The sequence below is a fragment of the Pituophis catenifer genome, unplaced genomic scaffold (assembly GCF_029215685.1).
Source record: "Pituophis catenifer annectens isolate HBS135680 unplaced genomic scaffold, rPitCat1.0.hap2 SCAF_13, whole genome shotgun sequence".
Lineage (NCBI taxonomy): Eukaryota > Metazoa > Chordata > Lepidosauria > Squamata > Colubridae > Pituophis > Pituophis catenifer.
Window position 1 is genome coordinate 12117104 of NW_027256893.1, and position 16817 is coordinate 12133920.

General features: G+C 38.1%; 1 protein-coding gene across 3 annotated transcripts in view; it reads right to left on the reverse strand.

The window, feature by feature from the left end:
• CDH8 (cadherin 8) overlaps positions 1-16817 on the reverse strand; it is a 255600-nt gene that overhangs the window by 145387 nt on the left and 93396 nt on the right. The gene's annotated exons all lie outside the window — the stretch shown is intronic.

A 16817-nucleotide genomic window follows, 5' to 3' on the forward strand; every position in this document is an offset into this window, starting at 1 on the left:
TTAGGAAAACCATTGAAAAGAAAACGTAAAAAAGCTAAGAAGGAAATGAAAAGACCAGATCATATCTTCTTCAGTACCTAACACCCAGATAAGCAGAGAGTAACACTAGGTAAACAATCAAGCAGAAAACTACCCTGTTTTCCCCAAAATAAGACCCAACTGGAAAATAAGTCCTAGCATGATTTTTCAGGATGCTCATAATATAAGCCCCAGTTAAAATTGTCAGCCAGATGGGTGCATTTAGTACCATATTTCTCCCCCAAAATAAGACCTAATCAGAAAATAGGCCCTAATACGTCTTTTGGGGCAAAAATTAATATAAGACCTGATCTTATTTTCAGCGAAACACGATATATCCTGATGAAGGAAGTACCAAGGAGAAAACTATACCTCCATCACCATGGCAGGGCAACCTACTGTATATGAACAAGGAGAAAATCTCATATTCAGAAGCAGTGCTGATGTTACTTAGTTGGGTAATGAAACATCTATTAACTACTGAAATTTTGCAAATAATATTTTTCCCTGATCCAGAAAGGCTATTTTAAGGAACATCGTACCTTTAGTATCCCTTTACAAAAGTAGGTTTCTTTTAACTGGTAAAATAATAAAGATATTCCCCTTAAATCCACTGACAATAGGAAGCACTGGTAACGTTTATCTATAAAAGAGAGCTAGAGAACATCTAATACTGAAGTCAACCCATTTCCTATTCTAGATCATGTAAATTTTCTGTCCACAATAATATTTACTTAGCTTCTCTCTCCTTTTTTTTATCTTCTCATAGATAGCTGTTGTCATGGCAACACAGTTCCTTAGACTAATGTTACTATAATCTTATAGAAACCTGTCTAAATTGTTGACATGCAAATTTTTTGAAACAACTCTAAGAAACATTCTACTCACTTCTATTCCATTAAAAATATATATATTCGATCCATGCAATGGTTTATCCCTCAGATCAGAAATCTGTCTTATAAAAACATCCCAGCTGATTTTATGTGGTCCTTGTAAACCTAGCTTCAAAAAAGTTCCTTAAGCAAGCAATTCACATTTCTATCCAGACGGTTTTATTTCATTTTGGGGTTTTTTTTTTCTCTAGGAACATAGGAGCATAGAAGGAAAGAGAGGGAGGGATAAAATGCTTTCTTTCCAAAAGAAAATCATGAAGTGGAGGGGGAGAGAGAGAGAGAGAGAGAGAGAGAGAGAGAGAGAGAGGGAGGGAGGGAGGGAGGGAGGGAGGGAGGGAGGGAGGGAGGGAGAGAGAGAGAGAGAGAGAGAGAGAGAGAGAGAGAGAGAGAGAGAGAGAGAGAGAGAGAGAGAGAGAGAGAGAGAAATATTAGAGACAAAGCCTGTGTGGCCTTGGCCATTCTGACTTCTTATTTAGAAGAAGCAGATTCTTGAAATAAAGGATTGTCCATCTCTAATGTAGACTCATAGAATACAGGTAGTCCTCAACTTATGACTACAATTGAGCCCAACATTTCCTTTGCTAAGAAAGACAATGTCAGCATTCCAGAAAAAAAACCACTCCAAGTAAAGACATGGAAGCAAGCATTTTCCAAACTCCCCTTTACTAGAATAGGCAAACTGGCACATCTGGGGAAACCTGAATCTGAAAAGCCCAGGTTTTCCTTCAGTAAATCAAAGATCCCAAGACCATCCCCTTTTCCACCCAGTCGGTCACATGCTCCAATCAATGTCCGTTCCATCCCGATCCAGCCCCCTGACCACTCCTTCTCCAGAGGCGGGATCGCCCTGACCTTGACCGACAGGAAGAATGCTATTATGTCTACTAACCCCCTCTCCTACTTTCCCACATATGAGAAGGTGGCAGCATTGGAGCTTCTGGCCTAATATGGCTTCCAAAGCTGACAGACAGTTCTTAAGTGAGTTTTCTCCCATTTCATGACCTTTCTTGGCACAGTTCTTAAGTGAACCACTGCAGCTGTGAAGTTTGTTGCATAATTGGTAAGTGAATATGGCTTACCCATTCACTTTGCCTGTCAAAAAGTCACAAAAGTTGATTATATGATCCCTGGGACACTGCAACCATAATAAATATGAGCAATTGGCAAGCATCCCAATTTTGATCACATGACTGTGGGGAGGTTGCAATGGTACCCTGTTTTCCCAAAAATAAGACATCCCCTGATAATAAACCCAATCGGGATTTTGAGCGCATGCGCTAAAATAAGCCTTCCCCCCAAAAATAAGCCCTTCCTGAAAATATTTAAACGCAGAGCTGGAAATCAGGTAAGATGGCAAGAGGAGTCCCATCTTGCTCCACACGCCCCAAAATAATAAGACCTCCCCAAAAATAAGGCCAAGCGCTTATTTCAGGGTTCAAAAAATATAAGACAGGGTTTTATTTTTGGGGAAACATGATATATAAGTGTTATTCTGTGGCTGTTCACTGCCCTGAGTCCTTCAGGAGTAGGGCGGTATATTAATCCAATAAATGAAATGAAATGAAAAAAAATCATAAGTCACTTTTTTCAGTGCTGTCCTAACTTTGAATTGTCAATAAATGAAAGGTTCTAAATTGAGTTGTATCAGGAAAACAAAATAGAAATGAATGAACCGAATGAAATATTCATGTTCAAAGACAATAAACCTCTTATTTCAAATGATAGAACAGTTGAATCCTTCAGCAAGACTATGATCTGAAACGTAGTTCCAAATGAACCAAGAAACCAGGAAAGAATGAGAAAGACTTGGGTATGGTCTACAAACTCCCCAGATTTGAATTTGAGTATCTCAACTATGCAAAGCCCGTAAGGATATGTCAGAATGTTTCTAATCTGGAGGAAGAATGCTTCAGGGAAGAAGAAAAGGAGAGGGAATCCAAATTAATAGAAAAATATTTAAGTTGGCTACAGGAAATGTTTCAAAACCATCATTTCTGTCAAAGGAAGAGTTGTAAGGAACTCCCAAATTGGTAAGGAAGAAGCTAGTTTATGGTTTTCTTTCATTATCATCCATCATTCATTTCTTTCATTTTCTTTCATTTCTTTCTTTATTCTGAATTTGTATCAGGTCCAAAGAAACCCATAATTTCTTTGAAAAAAAAATATGAAAATCCAAGCAGGTTGCTTATCCATTTCACCAGCATTAATCCAAAGAACCTTGAACAAAGTATTTAGCACAGGGCTGTTCTGTGCTTATAAAAATATGAAAAATAAAATTCTGCAGGCAATGAAGAGTTCTAGAGAAGCACCCAAAGCAGGGGCAAAATTAAGCCTTGTTGTTTTGTTAAATTGTTTATTCTCTATAGCAGCAAGATAATGTATGCGTGTTATCCAAAATTATTACTGAATGCAAGGAAATGTAAGACAAGACAAGACAATTCCCCATAGGTGTGAAATACATGGCTAATGATCAATTCAATTCTGTTCAGTGAACATTTATTTTTATAAATAAAATAATAGAACAATGCTGCTATATATGATTTCCCCCATTCAAAAATGAGAGAAAACTAGACAAGTATATGTTTTGCTCTAAGATTATGGTGTCTACAGTTTTCTGTTCTTCAGCTTTCTGACTTTTTCACAAAAGATCAAAACTGGTTGAGTGTCAGAGCAGATTCAGAAACCTTTGCCAAGTTTACAATGGAAAGAAACTGTTTGGCCTTTAGGAAATAGGTGCAATCAAATTGTGAAACCAGCTGGCTTCTAAAGGCTGATTCTTGAAGAAAGCACCATTTGAGATCTACTTTAATGCCTTATCTGTATGCAAGGAGGACCACTACATGCCTGGATTGCCGGCAAAGATAACAGAACTGAGACCAAACCACCACGGGTGTATATGCCATAATCTTTCTTATTATGGTTGGTTACACAGTCAGCCAGATGTTTATAGACTGGATTTGGCATTTTTATCAATCAAAACCTTCCCAAGAACCTTGGATATTCATTCTTATTATTATGCTAAACAGATATGAGACAAATCATTGCAATTGTGCCAACTTCTAAAGCTCAAACTGCCCAAAGAGCTGCTGATCCAGTTCTACAGAGGAATTATTGAGTCTGTCTTCTGCACCTCTATAAATGTCTGGTTTGGCTCTGCAACTAAACAAGACAAACACAAACTTCAACAGATAATTAGAACTGCAGAAAAAACAATTACTAACAACCTGCCTTCCATTGAGGATCTGTATATTGTATGAGTCAAAAAGAGGGCTGTGAAAATATCTACAGACCCCTCACATCCTGGACATAAATTGTTTCAACTTCTACCCTCAAAATGACGCTATCAGGCACTGCACACCAGAACAACTAGACACAAGGACAGTTTTCTCCCGAATCCCATCACTCTGCTAAACTAATTCCCACAACACTGTCAAATAATTTACTAAGACTGTATTACTATTATTCTTCTCTTCCTTCCTAGTACCTATCTCTTCCCACTTATTACTATGTTGCTTGCATCTTTCAATTTATATTGTTTTTATTTGTTTCCTAGTACAATTTGATAACTGATTAGTAACCTTGATTATCACTAAGTGTTGTATCTTTTTATTCTTGATGAATGGTTTTTATTCTCCTTATGTACACTGAGAGCATATACACCAAAGACAAATTCCTTGTGTCTCCAATCACACCTGGCCAATAAAATTCTATTCTATTCTATTCTATTCTATTCTATTCTATTCTATTCTAGTCTAGTCTAGTCTAGTCTAGTCTAGTCTAGTCTAGTCTAGTCTAGTCTAGTCTAGTCTTGTCTAGTCTAGTCTAGTCTAGTCTAGTCTATTCTATAAGAAGCAAGAGAATAATAAGCCAAGTATTCAAATTGATATTTAGAACTGGCAAAATTAGGCTGCCTTCTTCTGATTTTTTTTTTTTTTAATATTGTGATTACAACAATAAGATACAAAGGTACAAAGATCTTTTGGCCTGACAGCTAAAGTATCTGTGAGTAACGACATATAGTTTCCCCTAGTATTTCAGGGGAAAAAATCCCAGGTACTCTCTTTGGTGCATGCACATGTGAGACAAACCACTACTTTTCAATATGACACAACAGTGCCACCTAAAGCATCTGGTAAATGAACCCCAAGCTATCAGCCCTAAATAAACTGAGTTCACATTTTCTTTTCCAGAACAGCTTCTCTAAGATGATCCTCGGCACGGCTGATGAAAACTCAGCAAACGCATCTTTATCATTCAATCAAAGTTGTTAGAAATGTGCATTGAACCAATAGGTCCATGACATCAGAAACAGAAGATTTTGCTGCACTGACAAAAACAACGTTCAGTCCATCAAAGAATCTGCTATCAATGGCTTCTGCATTTCACTGAAATGAGTGCTCAGAAGCAGGAAGGTCTGCGTAACAGTTTCTACGTAGGAGGAACAGATAATTTCCATTCATCTCCTCTAAAACAAATGCTGAATAGGGGAAAAAAATATTGATCTGGGAACAGACTATTTTCGAAGACTTTTTCTCCCCCTCAGGATTGTGCATTTCTTTTTTTTCTAGAATCAAATTCTGCAAACTAGAAGCAATTTGAGGTGTCACAAACATGGCATTCCAGATTACTGCAGATTATTGTTTCAATCAAAATTGAGCTAATTCTGGAGGATTTGCATTTGGAAATAAACAACCAAACCACCCAGAATGGTATGGTCCTGGAGGACATTCAACATGGTCTCAGAGAAACCAAAATTCTTGAATTCTGTGGCATATTCCATTTTCGGATCCATTAATTCTGCACTTCCCTATTGGTGATAAATTTGAAAAGGAGGATTCCAGATTATACTTCAATAAAATGATATCATGTGCAGCGAAGATAGTTGATCTAGTTCTTACTTATAGGAAATGATCAGGTTGAGCTCAAGGAAGTGGTCAAATGTGTCATCACTCTTGAGTCTCTTCACACTCACAAGAGACCTAAGCCCGGCTCACCTTAAATTTCATTGACTCTTATCTACCACCAATTTGCTTTGACTGTTAGTAGTTCAGATTCTTGTAGGAAACATAAGCTCACAATAAACCTTTATATTCAGTTGAGCTAGCTGGACTTCTGATTTTCCTTTGCTTGACAATACTACTTAAAATGTTACAAAGATATTAGATGATTCCATATCTTACAGTTGGATTTTCTTTGAATCTGAATGGTGCCACTTTAATGTTTTTCCTTGCTAGACGTCAGTGGCTTTCATTCATGACACAGGCCAGAGAAAATTAAATAAGATTCTACTCAGTTTTCTTAGCTATTCAGTAATTCCATTTGCATTGCATACTTAACAATGATTAATCTATTTTGGGGAGAATTGTGCAACGATTGAGTTCATGTAATAAAGTAGATGGAGGTGCAGTTTATTAATTATTATGTGTCATACAAACACAACTGTCTACTAGACAATCATAGCCTACTTAAGCACATATTAGTCAGACTCCAACACACAAGTAACTGTTGTCTGTCACTTTGGGTTTATGAAGTGAAGAAGAGGTCAACTTTGCCACTTTTCCTTGGGAAAAGCTCAATTTGATCTTGTTTTCTTATGCAATGAAATCTGGATTGCTGTTTATTCCTTGTGAATTCCTTGTGAATAAAGTTGTGAACAGTTCAAGGCCTGGGAATCACACATGTCCACTCAACCCATTCTTGGAGCTCCTAGTATTGCCAAAAATCAATGAAATTCTTTCCAACTATGTTGAATTTAGAAACACACAACATTAAGTACATTTAATGATTTTTTAAAAAGGGAACAGAAATCATTCTGGAAAGCATGAGGTCCTAACACTAATACTTCTGTGTTGGAAGCACCAAAGTGCCTCCGTGGTGAAAGGATTTGCTGGTGACATCACCATTGCCCAAGGTGATGGAAATGCCTTTTGAGTGCCTATTGAAGTGGTACCATTTATCTATTGCAGCCACCTGCTTTTGAACTCCTGGATCAGCAAAGCTGAAGTATGTGACGGGACCTCATGCCACCCCATGGTAGTAGCAAGTCTGCTGCTGATCATCCCAGCCTCCTAAACTCATTAACCACTGCACTTCTTCATCATAAATCCTGTCCCTATCCATATATATGTCTCCCACTATTAGCTGCTGTCCTAACCACTGTACACTACAGCCTTCCAAAAATTGTACTTGTGGCCTTTTATGTAAGAATCTGTTGCCCATAGAATAATTTTGTATGTTTAAATAATATTGGGATTGATATTAGAATTGTGTATTGAAACATTGAATAATAAAACAATGAATGATTGTATCTTAATACAAATAGATGTAAAGAGTGAAATATGGGAGGTGAGTTAAAAATGAACAGGATTCAAAGCACCAAAGTGGGCAAGAGATGTTGGATAGAAAGCAAACATCTTTTAATAAAAGGATAACGTGATTAAAGGTTAGAATAGACAAAGAAACAAGAGAAAGGGGGAATATTAGTACATACATTTTTACATAATAAAAGCAGTAACAAGAGGGAAGCTTAGAAATTGAATGGCGGTATTATTATGTATTAGTAAGCCTTTATTGTCATTGTACATCATGCATAAAACGAAATTGGTTAGGATCAAATAATATGGTGAGTGGTATTAGAGCAATATATTAAAATATGGAATTATTAAATAATGATAGACTATAACTTAATATCAATGTCTATTATTTGTATTAGGAATTCATAAATTGCTTGAGTGTAATAACTATGATTAATTTTACTAGTTTTATTTGTATTAGAGTATGTGATACCCAGGTGCCACACTGTTTACACATTGATATGTATATGTAAAATAAAATTAAAAACTTTAAAAAAGAAGAAGAAAGAACCTGTTGCCCATTTCTACCCTGAAGAGTCCATGTTGGAATCTATAGAGGCCCTCAAACTATGAAGACACAGTACAAGACTTTTCATTTTTAGATAACGGTACAGTGTTATATGCAAGATAAAGAGTGAGAACATTAATCTTTCTGGCATCCCGCAAACAAAAGGTTTCTTTTTTTTCTCAAGATCCCTGAGTTTTCTTTGCAGAGTGTTGGAGAGATTAATTCATTCACCCTTCTATCTTGCTTATAACTTTGTGCCGTTATCTAAAAATGAAATGGCTTGTACAACATCTTTGTCGCTTGAGGGCTTTGCAGCAGACATAATTCTGCTAGGTCCAGGGCATGCGACATCATGCATCGATATTATTTCAAAGCATGAATGTTTCATGTGGGAAAGAAGGGAGGGAGGGAGGGAGGGAGGGAGGGAGGGAGGGAGGGAGGGAGGAAGGAAGGAAGGAAGGAAGGAAGGAAGGAAGGAAGGAAGGAATTGTCTTTTGGTGGGAGGGAGGGAGGGAGGGAGAGAGGAAGGAAGGAAAGAAGGAAAGAAGGAAAGAAGGAAAGAAGGAAGAGGGAGGGAGGGAGGGATATATTGGTATTTCCTTATATTGCTGAAGTATTTATTTCAAATTTCTTTTTTGTAATAATTTTGGGCATCAGTTGCTGGTTGGAGGCTACAAAAGTATTATGGTTAATGTGTTTTCTGCTCACATCCTTCCACATTTTAAGGCCCCCGTGTTTCAGATAGGAAAAAGCTCCAAAGGATGACTCTTGTACAATTCTTGGGATTTAATAGAAGCACAAGAACTGTAGGAGTCTGAGATCCAGTGAAGGAATTGAACTCTTCTTTGCCAACTCATGACAAGATAAATGGAAAAGCCACCATTCTCCACCTATAGAAACTTCTTAAAAGTTCTTTTCCTCTTGGAAGAACATTTGAAAGGAAGTTCTTGTTCGTCAGCTTGAATAAAAACTGATAGGGAGGGAGGGAGGGAGGGAGGGAGGGAGAGAGAGAGAGAGAGAGAGAGAGAGAGAGAGAGAGAGAGAGAGAGTATTGCTATTTGTTCCTTCCCTTTTTCTATGCAATTGTTCCAGACTTTAAATAAACCATCCATCTGTTCTGTTTTCCAAACTTGGACTTCATTTATTTTTTGTTTTTTGTTTTTTTGTTTCTGTGCCCTTCTGAGTCAGTGTTTGTGACTACCTAGACTAGTCCATGCAGTTTTCTTGGCAAGCTTTCTTGGAAGTGGCTTCCTCTTGACTTCTTCTTCCTAGCGTGACTGGTCTAAGGCCATCCAGTTGGTTTTGTGCCTAAGGTGGAATTGGAACTCATGGTCTTCCAGTTTCTAGCCTGGAACCTTAACAACTACACTGAACTGGCTCCTAGTTGCTTTATAGAAGCTCCAAAAATGGACATGAAAGCAATGGTTCTCTCCTGATGTTTTTTTCTTCTCCAACTTCTGATATTCAAAGCTCTGAACCATGGATTTCCTTTAGCTATCATGGCTAATCCATTTGACTTCTATGATTTTGTCTTCTTTAGCATAATCTCTTAAAGCTATTAAATCCCGCATCTTGGAGCGTTTCTTTTATCTCTTCCAAATCTGTTACCAAATTCACTAAATGACTTGGATGAAAGAGTTGGATTTTGCTCTTCGTTATAAATTCTCTTCCCTTTTTCCTCCATTCTGTGAATCACTTTTAATTTTTTATTATGCTAACACATAAATTACAAATAATTATTAGCAGATAATAATTTGGGGGGAAATGTGTTTCTTTTATTCTTTAAAATTGTAATAATAATGGATAATGTTATTTTTGCTTTTTAAGCATGTGCTAAGATTACGCTTGCGAAATTGTCTTGACAATTAAATTAAAGTTGGGCTCCAAGTCAGGAATTTATCAAAACTGGAAAGCCTCTGTTATTAGAAGTATAATTATCCTAGAACAATCTAGGAAAAATAAAGTCTCCCTTCTGGACTTCATTTAGTTGAAGTTGTTATTTGAGGACGAAGCTTGCAAAACATATTCTATGTATTAAATATATCTGCATCTGTATCTCTGTATAACAGAAGTGCTAATCTTGAGTTTCAAAAGAGGAAACACAGACACACACACTAAGTTACTTGCCTTTCAAATCTCAAAGCTATCTAGAGCACCACTGCAGGTTTAATTCTGAATTGTCTGCATTTTATGACAGAGTTCCATTTCAAACATAAGAACAAAGTATGTATAGAAATAAAACTGATGGTGTTGGCAAAAAATATATCCAAATTTAAACCCCAACTGTTGGAAATGTGAACAAAAGCAAGGTACCTTCTTTCATACATGGTGGTTATGCTCCGAAACAAAAAATTTTTGGATGAAAATACATAGTTGGATACAGGAAGTAACAGGCTTCCAGATAGAATATACACCAGAATTGTTTTTTCTAGGAATAATGAAAAAGAAATATGAAAAAACGACAATATATATTATTCTACATATGACAACAGTGGCAAGATTGGCATTTGTGCAATGTTGGAGAAGTTCGAACACACGCTCCAAAGATCTAATAATTAGAAAGATATTAGATTGCACCAAGATGGATAAAATGACATTGGAACTGAAAGGACAGTTGGATTCGGACTTTTACATAATATGGGAGAAATGGTATAATTGGATTGAAGATAGGAAAAAAGGGAAATAACAGATAGTAGATTTTGTAAAATTATAAAGAGTATAGGAGAATATTAGTGTAATGATATATAAATGGGCACAAGAGTTGAATAAGAATTGTTTAATTGTTAAAACCCAATAAAACTCAAATAAAAAGAGAAATAAAACTGAATAAGCACACAAGTTTAATTATGGCAGCAGCTTGAAAATGTGCATATCAAAAAAAAAAAGGACAAAAATGCAGAGTTAGAAAGTTTCATGTAATCTACATTGACATGACATGTAAAAAAAAAAATTGGAATACCTGTGGAAAAGATACTTTTTACAAATGGGGTGATCTAATTATAGGCAACTACTGTTGCATAAATTTAGCTATTCTTCAGTGGGTATGTTTTATTGACATGTCCACTTGAGAGGGTGGTATTCATGGTATGTTTAGAACTTATAATGTGTCCGATAAATGCTAAACAACTAATTTCTCATAAAGAATCCTCAACTTAAAAGTATTTTAAAAATTATTTTCGAGATTCTCCTCATTTCACCTCTAGCCTTCAACTGCACTGAGGGTTTTTTTTTCCTCTTAAAAGAAAGTACTGTTGGAATAAATATCCTTCTGGGTTCAGTTCCAAGTGGGGAGAAAGACACTGGAAACAGTGGTGGGATTCAATAATTTAACAACCGGTTCTCTGCCCTAATGATTTCTTCCAACAACCTGTTTGCCAAACTGCTCAGAAAGTGAACAACCGGTTCTCCCGAATTGGTGCAAACCGGCTGAATCCCACCACTGACTGGAAACATGGCGGCTGTTTGGAAAGAAGGTTTTAATGGTGGACAGAATCACATGCCTTGAAGATGTTAGATGAAGAAAAAAAAAGGGGGGGGGGGGAGAGATGCTAAGAGTGCATGAGTTTAATGCCCTCTCTGGGCTTTTGAATTTGAGCTTGTATTCTGATTGGTTGTCAGACTCCCATGGGGCCATTCAGGGGTAACTCTGTAGGTTGTGTCCCAGGCTTGGTTGAGCCTTGCTGGGTGATATAATCTTCCCAGGTGCCATGTGGTGAGATGGGTAGAGGGCTAATCCTATCATGTCCCGAGGCCCATGTCTTAATCCCATCACCCTGGAGCTGAAGGTCTTCTGTGTTGTAGATAAGATGTCTTTTGTCTTTCTAGGGCTATTAGCAAAGGTGAGTGCTGCTTTCCAAGAGCATGTTTCTCCTTTTCTCATCCAGGAAGGTATAATATTCTGCCTTTTTAATATTTCCTAGAATATTTCATTTTTTCTAGGAGAGGGAGGCGGATACTAACTTCCTACAGTACATACCATTGACTAAAGGCATGAAGAAAGCCAGCCAATGTGGCAGCAACAGGAAAGCTATTAGTAACTGACTCAGCTTTTGAATCTTGAATTTTCTGCTACATCAAAGGTTAAGAGGCAGAATTAACTGTTTACCCTGAACTGCCTTACATTTGTAGTTGGAGTAATTCAGTGAGACATGCACACAATACTTAAGAACAACCATCTCAGATTGAGGGCTTGCAAAGGAAAGAGGCCAAATACCTATTACTCTGAGCTTCTACTGTGCATTAGGTTGGGAAAAGGACACTTTGAAAATGTTTCTCAGGGGAGGGACAAAAATGTTTTATTTATAGTCTTTACACAACTGTCCTCCCCGTCTCATTTTCTGTAACACAAGCGAGTAGTTAAGACTTCCCTGTCTACAGCTACATGGACAATTGCTGCAAGGCATAATGACTATGATGTTACCCCTGGATCAAAGGTGTCTTGCCCTCTGAATTACCAGTTGCTGAGAAACAACACTTAGACACAGCTACTATGGGAACCGGAATGCTAAGCTAGAATGTCCCAAAGGTGCTTTTTCAAAAGGCAATTGGACTGGTGGTTGTTTTTTTTTCCCCTTGAGGAAGGAGAAGAAAATGCTTTGCTTCTCATCCAAGAATCTTCTGGATTATTCTGGATAGAGAGGACCATTGGTTTGGAAGTGAGGTAAAAGAGGCCGTTTATGTTAATATTGAGCAGCTATCTCTCAACAGAGGAGGAAGGCTAAGACACCTACCTATCTCCTGCCTACAACACAGTCCTTTCGGCAGTTCCAAGAAGATTCCATCCCCATCTGCAACCTGATACAGTTGATCCTGAGGGCTTAGACAAACCCCACCCCCAAATGGCCTCAAGAGCTCTCAGGGAGAGTGATAACAACCAGATGACTGCAAAGAATTACACATACAAAGATGTGGATACTCTAGAAAGAGTGCAGAGAAGAGCAACAAAGATGATTAGGGGACTGAAGGCTGAAACATATGAAGAACAGTTGCAGGAACTGGGTATATCTAGTTTGATGAAAAGAAGGACTAGGGGAGACATGATAGCAGTCTTCCAATATCTCAAGAAGCAATGGGTGGAAACTAATCAAGGAGAGAAGCAACTTAGAACTAAAGAGAAATTTCCTGACAGTAAAAACAATTAATCAGTGAAACAACTTGCCTCCAGAAATTGTGAATGCTCCAACACTGGAAGTTTTTAAGAAGATGTTGGATAACCATTTGTCTGCAGTGATGTAGAGTTCCTACCTAAGCAGGGGGTTGGACTAGAAGACCTCCAAGCTCCCTTCCAATTCTGTTATTCTATTCTACAATCTTACACTCCCTTCTCTCCCCCATCCTGTCAGAACTAATCCTTCCATCGCACCCACCATCCCCCCCCCAGAATCCAAGAAGCTAGTTCAGCAGATCAGCAGATCAAATCCTACCGGCTCAAGGTTGACTCAGCTTCTATCCTTCCGAGGTGGGTAAAATGAGGACCCAGATTGTTGGGGGCAATATGCTATTTAGTATACTGTCGATTGTTGTAAGCCGTCCAGAGTCCTCGCAGAGTGGGCGGCATAGAAATACGAATAATAAATAAATAAATATCCTTATCCTGTATTCATAATCATGTATATACATTTCATGTATTCACAATCATGCTTATACTTTTATATGTAATTCTATATATGCTTGACAAAATAAATAAATTAATTTCTTATTTTAAATAAAGGCAAGATGGTTGAGTGTGTGTCCCTTTTTTCCTCTGGGCACTCACCCCTTCAAAAGCCTTATTAGGTTGTGGCATGCATTTCAATAAAATTCCAAAGAAAGAGATCAGAAGGAAATTAGTCTCATTGGGCAGTCAGGGTGAACAATGGAAGTGTGTGTGTGTGTGTGTGTGTGTGTGTGTGTGTGTGTGTGTGTGTGCATGTATCAGAAAACACCACCAACTATTGCCTTCTCCATTATGTCCTTTGATCAAGTACACCGAAAAGCATTGTAAAGACATTCAAAAGAAAATACTCAAGTACTCTGAACAAAATGTAGAAAAACAGAAGTTTCTTTTGTTGGGGAAAAAAAAAAGCTTTTTAGAAAACTCTTTAGGAAGCTCACACAGACTTCACTATGGTGTTATAAAATCACAGCAAAATAAGCATGGGTTTCTTTTAAAATCAGGCAGTAGGAAAAATTACTTCAAGCACCATTCATGGGAATGATTAGATGGACATATATATTGCCCCCAAATTGTTGGGGGCAATATGCTGATTCTGTAAACCGCTTATAGAGGGCTGTAAAGCGGTATATAGGTCTAAGCGCTATTGCTATTAATGGACCCAAATCTAATAGTGGTGTGGGCTTCCCCATCTACTCCTATTCATTGAATCATTGCTTTTATAAGGGGGAAAAAATCACATTGGCATACACAAAATTACACTGATCTTGATTGCTGTGAGAAGAAAGTAAGTGGAAATGTATCTCAAAGAAGCACTGTCACCTCTCAATCCATAAAAGTTTCTCTTCTCATTCAGTGTTCTCCATCACAAGCTATTCTGACATCAAAATGACATCATCACAATTTCATTGCACCACTGGTTGCATCATTTCCACCATTACGGAATCCTATACATGTCATCCTTTGCCTTCATCCGTCCTTCGGATGCTCATCCTCTTACTTTACAAACATCTCAATCAAAAGATGAGGTCTTATTGTATGGAGCCGTTCCTGCTCCATACAATAAGTCTCCAGACCATCATCATCTTCTCCATAGTCTTTGAAAGTCAAACTAGAAAAGGATGAAGAAATCGCGATGTCCTCCATAGACTTCCTACCATGTTGTTGTTTTTTTTAATTTTGCAAACTACAAGAAACATCTTATTCTTCTGCTGACAGAAATGTATAGCTTAACTCAATAAACTTTTCATTTGATGAACATCATCTTACCCAGGAAGCTATCTTTCATATGCTTTGCTTTGAATTGTAGCCATTATTAACATTCACCCAACATTCCACATTTTCTTTGTTCTTTTCTCTTTTTAGTGCCAAGTGCTTGCATTCTCTTGCCAATGTGCTGGCAAAAATATATAAATGCCTAAGCCATAGGCCTTCAGTGCCCTGGGGTATAATTAAAGGAGCTTAACATATTAAGCACACATTTGAGTCATGGACACCGACACAATAATGGAGAACTCCTATGCCAATTTTGGCAGAAGCGATTGAAAGGAGCAAAAGCATTCAAACCTACGGAAGAGCTAGCTCAATTGACAAGCCAGCTCAGTCTCAACTTTACAAATGCTTCTGGGCCCACTCCAGTTAGTACAGACGATTGCTTTTTTAGAGCTCATTGTGCTGGCTGACAGAAAAAGAGCACCGTTGGCCTCTCACACTCAATGTGGATGGTGGTACTTCTGCTTTAAAACTGCAATAGGACAGTCTATTGTTTTTTGTTTTTTGTTTTTTAGATCCAAGACAGGACACAACACTGAGAATCCAGGCATTTTTCCAAGTAAACATTTATGGGCAGATAGCCTTGACAGCTTAATAGAAATTGCTGAAAGTCACATTGTTGGCTACCTTCAAATAAAACAAGATTTCCTCAGAATGTCTACGGGCACGGGGGAGAGAGAGAGACAGAGAGACAGAGAGAGAGAGGGAGGGGGAGAGTTATGGGGAAAAGACAGAGAGAGAGACACACACACACACAGAGAGAGAGAGAGAGAGAGAGAGGTAGGGAGAGAGAGAGAAAAAAAAGAGAGAGACACAGAGAGAGACAGAGAGAGGGGGGTAGGGAGAGAGAGACAGAGAGGGGGGTAAGGAGAGAGAGAAAGAGAAGGAGGGGGAGAGACAGAGAGACAGGTAGGGAGAGAGAGAAACAGAGAGAGAGAGAGGTAGAGAGAGAGGGAAACAGAAAGAGAGAGAGACAGAGAGAGAGACAGAGAGAGAGGTACGGAGAGAGAGACAGAGACACAGAGAGGGGTAGGAAGAGAGAAAGAGATAAAAAGAGAGAGAGACAGAGAGAGAGAGAGAGAGAGAGGCAGGGAAAGAGAGACAGAGACAGAGAGAGAGGTAGGGGGAGAGAGAGAGACAGAGACAGAGACAGAATTTGCAAAGCAAACTGAGAAATGGTAAACAGGGCTTTACAAAACCTTCTTCAGTTCCTAGTTAACAAGATGTATAGCGAGAAACGTGGGGAGGTTTCATTTCTCATTTGAAGTGTCACAATCTGTCATTGTTATTTAATTATATATCCTGTACTTTATTCTAATAGTTCTGTGAAGTAACAGGCTACAAAAAAAAAAAAAATAGCCTGATGGCCCAGGTCATGTCATTTACCTTCACAACAATGTGGAGATTTGAAGCTGGGTCTACATGATTCAGTCCGCCTTTATTATAATGCAAAATAAGATCTATAAAGCAACAGGCTTTATTTGTGTAGTTCAATTAATATCCATTTTCTACCAAAAGCTCAAGGATGCATTTGAAATCTTCACTTTTATCCTCCTTGAGGCTGATTAAACTGAAAGCTTAAGATCATAGAACTTATTGTCAGACTCATCAGTGATCACTATACTCCAAATAAAGCAGTTTCTACTTATAGGGAAACCGATGGGTCACTTCATATTTGATATGCCACATGGTTTAATATGCAAATTTATCTGAAAATTTGAAGTGACACTGCATTTCTCTCTATTAAAGAAAAGCCAACCGGACATTTGCATCTAAAGAGGTAGATCAGCGGTGAAATCCACTTACCTTCACTACTGGTTCGGGAACGGAAGCGCGCAGGCGCTTGCGTGCACTATGCATATGCATGCCTCTTTTGCGCAGAACCTGCTGCATATGTGCAGATGGTAAAAAACTGGGATGTAATGACATCCCAGTAGGTGGGCGGAGCCTCCCGCTGCCGGCACTACCTGTTCAGCGAACCAGATAGAACTGTAGGGGATTTCACTGCTGATGTAGATCATTGTGTCTATCACAATTTCTAACTGTCTTAGTATCTGTGTTTTCAGTGCTTCTTATTTTGCTTTACCTTCTCTTAGTTCAAACAGCTAATTGAGTAAAAT